General features: G+C 38.5%; 1 long non-coding RNA gene across 1 annotated transcript; it reads left to right on the top strand.

Annotated features, from left to right (window-relative positions):
- Positions 1-390: 390 nt before the first annotated feature.
- LOC131219903 (uncharacterized) lies at positions 391-1,437 on the top strand. Its single transcript, XR_009158511.1, has 2 exons — positions 391-911; positions 1,035-1,437. It is a non-coding gene; the product is annotated as an uncharacterized LOC131219903 (long non-coding RNA).
- Positions 1,438-8,392: the final 6,955 nt, after the last annotated feature.

The raw sequence follows: 8,392 nt of genomic DNA, 5'->3' as shown, positions 1-8,392 counted from the left end.
AAACCAGACAGGTTGTAAATGATTTCCGCATAAATCATTTACAACTTAAACTATTTGCAAGCATCCAAAGGACCCTTTATTTTGCACGAACCGTATACCCAGGTGCTGCTAGCAGTTCAGCTCTCTCTCACTTGGCTGGCTTTCCCACTCCTGTTTCATTGCCATTTATACCTGATAGCATTTTGAAATTGATGCATCCCACCTCCAAAGGTACTCTAGTGTAATGAAATGGCCTACTTTTTCTTATTCTTGGTATTGTTTCCTTTATCTTTCTGTTTTAAGACTTTGAATGATACTGATATATACCATCAAGTAAAGAAGAGGGTAATGTTGTTTTGATCCAGGTATAGAAATACCCTGATTTCAGGTGGTGTAAGGGTAACTCTGCCATGGATAGCTCCAGAGTTTTAAATGGCTGCAGTACTTGCTACTAAAAAGGAAAGTCACCATCCTTCAAATAATACTCTAGATGGTACATGAAAAATAAATACCATGCCCTGTCTGTTCTTGCAACTAATATATAGGAAGTTCATCATTTTCTTCAGCCTTTTTTAATTCCGTTAAAAATATGAAAGTAGCAAACACTTAATTTTATTAAGCTTGAAAGGCATAGCAAATAAACACAGATAGTACACACATCTATGTTTTGTCAAGCAATTCTAAAACAGAAATCAGTCCCATCTTTATGTTAAGATGACCCAAATGATGAAAGGGCTTATAGATGTTTTCTATATCATATTCCATTAAGTCCCAATGGCTGAATTTAATTACCTGGGCTAGTTGGAGTACTAACCCTGATTGCAGGTTGATGTATTCTCATTAGGCATTGTCATGTGGGAGATTCTCAGAGGGAGAGAAACAGTCAGTGTTTTCAGAACAATTCAGGGTCCAAAGAGGCAGTGATTAGCAAGGTCGAGCTATTAGTGATTGAATAGGATTCTATTTTAAATGTGCTAGCTGATTGTGATCTCTCATCCTTCTTTGGGCTGTAATTTGAGGTCTTTCCTCTTGTATTCTTTTCCTGTCTTTTGCAGGCTTTGATAATAAAACTCACAAGGAGCAATGTTGGGCCCCAGATCCCATGGCTTAGCCGTCGTTCCCAGAGTTGTTCAGCTGTTTACGTCTACGGCCACCCAAAGCAAAGCACAAAATCAGGGAACCAAATTATACGTGCGGGCTTTACTGGCTTCTGATTCTATCTTTTACATGTGATTTATTTATTTTCCAAACGCATGCTATGAAGATGTGTGCCTGTAGTCGAAGATTTTCTCCATTTGAAAGGAGGGTTTCCTCCTGCATAGGAAAGAATAGTATAAATATGCTTGGGTTTCTGATAATTACAGTTCCAAAATGTTTTTTTTTTTCTCCAACATCATGGAATTGATTGTTGTGTATAACTCTCACCAATCAATGGATATACAAACTGGGATTTCAGTATTAATGGTATTGACCTTGCTGGTGGTGGCAGGACCTGTTTATTTGTCTCTCAGCATTCATTCATTTAGGAGTGTGATCGATCAGTAGGAAAAACTCCATCACTCGACACTCAGCCCAGACGAGTTGATGAGAATTCTAGCCAAGTCATTATGAAAACTATGTGAAAAGATAAGATGCTGATTGCAGTATCAGTTGGTAGAAATACCAGATAGTCAGAAGGAAATGGTCTGATTTCCCATTAAGACGGTAGACTTAGATCTTTAAATTCTCGCTGGTACTGATGTTGGATTTTTTTAAAATCAAGAATATAATTAAGACCTGTTTGGTTGACACGAAAATGATTTAATCTCATTTTATGTGATATCTAATATATATTTATGATTAATTAAAATAAGATGAATTCATGTTCTTAAACATCCAAAAGTTGTATAGAAAGAGGAATCATGAACAACAATCAGTTACAAATCAGCTCACATGGTGAGATGTTAGCTACATAGGACATCACAACCATTCATTAAGCAGACCCCATCATTAAATCAGGCCATTGGACCGTACTGATTTTTGCACCCAATGATTTCTTGGTGGGCCTTACCTGATGCATGGTTCAAATGTCCTAAACACATAAAGTGTGTTGTAAGTTGCAGGTGAATTCTCCTCGTAAAAACAGAGATACAAACACTGAGGGTGTGTTTGGATTGCCCGTTTAGGTTGTATTGGACTGACACAATTATACAGCTTACATGGTAGTCTGAACTTTTTCAAAATGTCTGAGAACTGTTGAAATTGAGGAATTTGGTGGGGCCAGATTGATTGTTCTGAAGCAATATATGTTATGGTCTGTGCAGCAGAAAATCAACAACAGTATCAAATGAAACCCATTTGGGTGGACCACACCACAGGGAACAGTGGTCATTGAACACCCACCATTAAAATCTTCCTAGGGTCCACCATAATGTTTATTTGCTATCTGACCTACTGATAAGGTCATGGAGACATGATTGAAGCACAAATTGCAGTTTGATCCAATACTTTTGTGGCCCCAAGAAGCTTTCAATGGTAGGAATTGAATCCCTGTGGTGAATGTGAGATTTGTATCTGCTGCATTTTTGGGACCATGACTTAAAATAAGCTAGCAAAACAAACTGACGGGATGGATATACAACACTTACATCGAGGTGGGCCCAGTACAGAACCTGTGGCCCCACAAAAGTTTCAACTGTTGGTGTTCAATCCCCACTGTTTCCTGTTGAGTGACTCACTTAGTTTTCGATCCACATTATTATTATTACTATTTTTATCTCACATCCCAGCTTCTGCTGGCAAAAGGGATGGACGGTGGATTTCTCACAAACATCACATTGGGCCCCACCTAACTTCCCTGCAAGTGGGTGTGGCAGGTAATCCGCGTTCCACAAACGCAGATTGCCTACAAAAGCCTTTCCCATGAACTTTCCGCGATGGAAGCTAGGTGGGGACCACCATGATGTTGGTGAGAAACCTACCTCATCCTCGTCCATCCGTTTCTCCATATCATGTTAGAGCAAGAGTCAAAGGCACGAGGAAAGCTCAAGTAAGCTGCACCATAGAAGAGAGTAAAGAATAATTTCCACCCTTAAAATATTGTGGGGCCACATAAGTTTTAAATCAGGCTAATATTTTTGCATTTTCAGTTCATTCAGTTCGAATGACCTTATTAAGGGTGTGGATAGCATATAAACGTCATTCACCCCAAGAAGGTTTCAACAGTAACCATTTGCCTATCATAATTTATTTTTATTATTATTATTTTTTAAAAAAGATGGACGAGATGATTTCTCACAAACAGGGCTCCATCTGACATGGTTTTTGCAGTCAATCCACGTCCGTACAAAATTTGCACACAAAGGGAAGATACGGACACCGACCAGCATAGCCAAACGTTACCAAGTTCCGTGGCCCTACTATGTATGTGTTCTATCCACACCGTCCATCTATCTTGATAGACCCTACTATGTATGTGTTCTATCCACACCGTCCATCCAGATAGACTATTTTGGGACTAAGTTAAAGGATGAGACAGATCCAAAGCTCAAGTGACCCAATCACAGAAAACAGTGGGGATGGTGATACCAAACCTTGAAACCTTTCTACAGCCACCATGTATGCTTTTTTGAGATCCAAACTGTTCATAAGTTAAGACAGACAGAGACCGACAAAAAAATACAAATATAAACTTATAAAAAAGTTCCGTAGTAGGTGTTCAATCCCCACTGTTTTCTATGGTGGGTTCACTTGACCTTTAGATCTTTAGCTCATGCCCTAAAATGATCTCTCCAAATAAATGGATGGTGTGGATATAATACATACATCATAGTGGGCTCACAGAACTTGGTGACACAACTTCAGTAGCAAATCTCACTACTACGCTGTCAGTAGCTAATCCGCGTGGATTTTACACTTAAAATTTGGACCACCTGTTGTTGTATTGTAAACTATCTATTAATAATCATAAATTGGATGGTTAGGATTCAGATGTAGATTGGGTTGCGGACAGTTTCACAGCCAAGATGGATCAGAAAAGGCCCAGTGGACAATAAAAGTGATACAGACCGTCAGACTTTAGATCAGCCGTATTTTGCCATTTGGAATGAGTTATCGAAAGTAAAATATATGATTTTGGGGTAAAACGAGCTACTTTAGCCACCCAACTCGGTGTAACCCAACCCTGCTATGCTGGGCTACACAAGCCGGATTTGCAAAATACTCCCGATTGACAGTCATTTTCTATTTTAATACCATTTTTATTATAAATAATGAGTTTTAGTTTAATTATAAATTGGGCTTTAGGAGTTGCACCCAATTTCACTTGGTATTTTATTTAAAGGGTTGCGTGCTCTATATTTTTATTCATCAATAAAATTATGAATTTATTAAAATTTATTTCTATTCTTCTTACTTTTTTCCTTGTGGCCTTGAGAGCCTCTGCAAAGAAACCAAAGAATTCAGAGTAATTATGCTTGGGAAGAAGTAATTATGTTTGAGGAAGTAAGTGATTGACCTCATCACGTTGATCCCTGCATCATATTCCTTGACCAGTCTTATTTATAGGCATGTACGATAGACAGCGCCCGTGATTTCACAATCACACCAGATGTTTGTCACCTAGGGGCCAACAAACTTTTAGAACCAGATTTTTGATTTCATGTATCTCTCTTGCCTTTTTCCGTAACAAAAGTATCCCTTGACCATGAGTTGTGACTGTACCTTTGTCTTTTCCAAATAATGGGGGGCGGATTAGGTGTTATCACTAACACCTTAGTGGTTGTTACCCTTACCACATGGATCCCACCTTGATGAAATTTTTGTATATCTATTCCATCCATCTGTTTTACCATATTATTTCAGCAGTTGATCCCAAAATTTAATTAGATATAAGTTTCAATTGGGCCACACAACTAGAAACAATGGTGAATGACTATTAAAATATTTTTGTGGATCACATAAGTTTTGGATCAATCTTATCTTTATATTTTCAGTTCATCCAAGTCTTTTTGACCTTATCAACGGCTTGGATAGAAAATAAAAGGCCATTTCCGTGGGCCTCAAGACGTTTTTAATAGTGGGCATTCAATCACCACCGTTTACTTTGGTTTGGCCCACCTGAGATTTGGATCTACTTAAGTCTTAAGGTAACGTCCTGATCTGAAACAACGGATGGGAGGTGTGGATATACAACATATTAATTAAGGCAGGCCCCACATGGTGAGTGTAACAATCACTAAGGTGTTATATCCTAAAAATTTTCTTTTGTAACCTAAGTTTTCGTCGGTGAAAAAAAAAGAGCATAGAACGATATCTGCACTCAGTTTTTCTGTTTGGAATTGATTCTTCCACCCATAAAGAGATGTTGATTTTGACTGGATCCACAAAACGTGACTTTTATCTGATTTTCTCTTTCCAACTTGGACCGCTCACCATATTACTGTCGACCATCCATTTGATATCCATCAACAGGATGGCTAGGATTACTTAATTGGTATAATTTTAGAAATACTCTACATCCACAGCTGGACCCGCAATTTGGACGGTCAAGATAATACTGCATGAGTGACACATGTGAGAAAAGGATGAGTCACTTCCATTTTTAAAACCATGATCAGCCATCATGGGAATCAGGCCCAACAAGTAACGGCTTGGATTTAGGCATGGCCCATGTAGTTGTGGAAGTGAGATGCATTGTGTGGTGTCTCGGGCACGTGTGGGATGAATCCTTTGGGTGAGTATTGATGAATGGCCCCACTTTTGCCCAGGCCCACCGAATCGGTTATCAGTGTAGCCACATGCAGTGGCCCATTTGGGTTCGTTTGAATTTTGATAACATGAATGGCACGTGTCGAATCTAGAAATCGGATTGCGTACTGAGTAACTCAGTACGCTCTTATCGTAGTGAGTAAACTCTTTTGGGCCCACCAGAAGTGTATCTGATCTATCCACGCCGTCCATCCGTTTTTTCATATTATTTTAGGGGTTGAGACCAAAATTTAAGCATACCCAAAGATCGAGTAGACCATACCATAGGAAACAGTTGGAATAATGACTTCCACCGTTGAAACCTTTCTAGGGCCCACAGTGATGTTTATTTCTCATCCAACCTGTTCATAAGATCACACAGACATGGATGAAGGGAAAACACAAATACAAGCTTGATCCAAAACTTCTGTGGCCCCCAAGAAACTTTCAATGGTAAATGTTCAATTGACACTGTTTCCTATGATGTGGTCCAGTAGAGGTTTAGATATACTTCGTTTTTAGGCTCAAGTCCTAAAATTATCTGGTAAAATGGATGGACGGAGTGGATAAAATACATAAATCACGGTGGACCCCACATAGTTTACTCAGTACGCAATCCTCTTCCATGAATCTATGTTTGCATTTAGGTATAGGGTTTGTAAAAGTGGGGACCGTAATCTATATAGGCCACTCCTAATATATATCATGCCGGTCCATTATGGCGAGAAATGGGTGTTTTCGTCATTTACAAAAAAACATAAAAAATGAAATGATCTGGTAGAAAAATATATTAAAAGCAGGTATTGAGTTGTCGATGGCACAGGTGGCCATATGACAATGACCCTACTAATTATAACATTTTCTCTAATATATTGAAATTTATTTACTTTGTTATAAGAAGCGTTAACTAATAACAAGTACACATCTAATGATTCTAGTACATTATTTTAGATCTTTTAAGATTTGTTAATCTAACATGTGCGTATTCTAAGATCATTAATATTATTAGGCTTCTTGCCTTGTCACGGTTCATGAGGTATTATCATCTTTGTTTAGAAATTAAAAGAAAAAAAAATTAGAGAAGAATAATGTGAATGCCGCCCGTGTGATGTCACCAACCTATCTGTACCGCTGTGGTGGGGGGAGAGTACATATAGTTGTGCTAGTTGCGGTGTGTATATGGTTTGTTTGGCTAGATTTTGCTTTCTTTGTGCTACAATACCTTTTTAAGGTGGTAAAAATGGTGCGTTTAAGTATTTTGGAGTCCTCATTAGTTGATTAAACTTGATCTTTATCTGGGGCTAGGGCCCTGGACGTACTTGAGAGTTTAGAGAATCGTGAAATTTTTCAACTTAAATGACTCATGTGATTGGCCTGTGATTATGGAGATCCAGATAAGGACGGTTATAAGAGAAGAAGATGTTAAGCATCATCTCTTGCCACTAGGTGCAATCTTTACCTTAAAAGATGAGTGACTATTAGGGAAATATGATATTTGCAAATGTTTCAATCTTGCAACTGTGCTTCCCATAATCCAATGAGTGGGTTGGGCAAGCAAAAAAAAGAAAAGAAAAAGAAAAGAGAGATTCTAACCTTACTTCACATTGTCGAAAGACACTAAACAGACAAACAAAATAAAAATAAAGACAACATATAAAGAGTAATGCGAAATGGGAAGTAGTGTTGGCTACAATGGAATGTTCGAAACGGACCGCATTCTGAGCTTAACTAAGATGTGAGAAAGAAAAAGAAAAGTCAAACACCATTTTTGAATTAAAATGGATAGTCAGATGTTCCTAATCCTGACCCTACTCTTGAATTGACTGGCTTTTATTGATAGACAAATTTCTTTGTAGTTAGCTCAAGGGGAGTAGAATCTAGTTCGTTGTAGGTGGCAGGGTTCCATCCTAGGGAGTACTAGGTGTGTTGGGGTCCTATGCTACCCCTTCTCTTAATCTCTATCTTCTCTACTCTATACCCCTTTTCTCCCATCTCCCTCCTTTTTCTAGACTGGAGGTTGAGTATGAATTTATAGGAAAAAAAAACCATCGACCATTGGGGAACCAGGTAGACACTTGGCATGAATTTTCCATGTAAGATCTATCAGAGGGCATCTAAATTAATCTTCGTTCGATGAAAAGTGGAGCCAGTTGGTCGTTAGCCAGTAGTTGGCCGACGGTGTGCTTCCCTTACTTCGGTCCAACAGTCGCATTTGCCTTGCTTCTTGGGTTTTTAATGGCTTTTCCGACATTAATTGTCAGAGATAGGGGAATCTGACCCATTTACCTTCTTCAACAGGAGATTCTCAGCTCTTGCCAAGTATTTTTATTTGGTAGTCTTTCAAGAGTCTTTTTGGCAGGTAGGTGCGATTTTATTGAAATGAGTTTGGGCATTAAGTACTATGAAGAGTTATTAAGTGTTTTTACCGCGGGACTAGGAATTAGTTATCTCTCGATCGGGCTCGGTAATTTTGTTAGGGACGAGTCAAGGGTCCTACACCTAAGTTTGCTTGGTTGTCCAACAGTGATCCAAAACCAAGAGGTTAGGTGCAATTTTATTGAGGATTTTGCCAACTAATTCAAGAGTAGTATCTTTGTAATTTAGGTAGGATATTTATAAGTTAAAACACAACACCTGAATTTTACTATAAATACAAAACCAAAATTACATCAAGTTAGGGAAGTCA

Source organism: Magnolia sinica, chromosome 12, assembly GCF_029962835.1.
Source record: "Magnolia sinica isolate HGM2019 chromosome 12, MsV1, whole genome shotgun sequence".
NCBI classification, from domain to species: Eukaryota; Viridiplantae; Streptophyta; class Magnoliopsida; order Magnoliales; family Magnoliaceae; genus Magnolia; species Magnolia sinica.
This window is presented reverse-complemented; position numbering and strand designations above follow the sequence as displayed.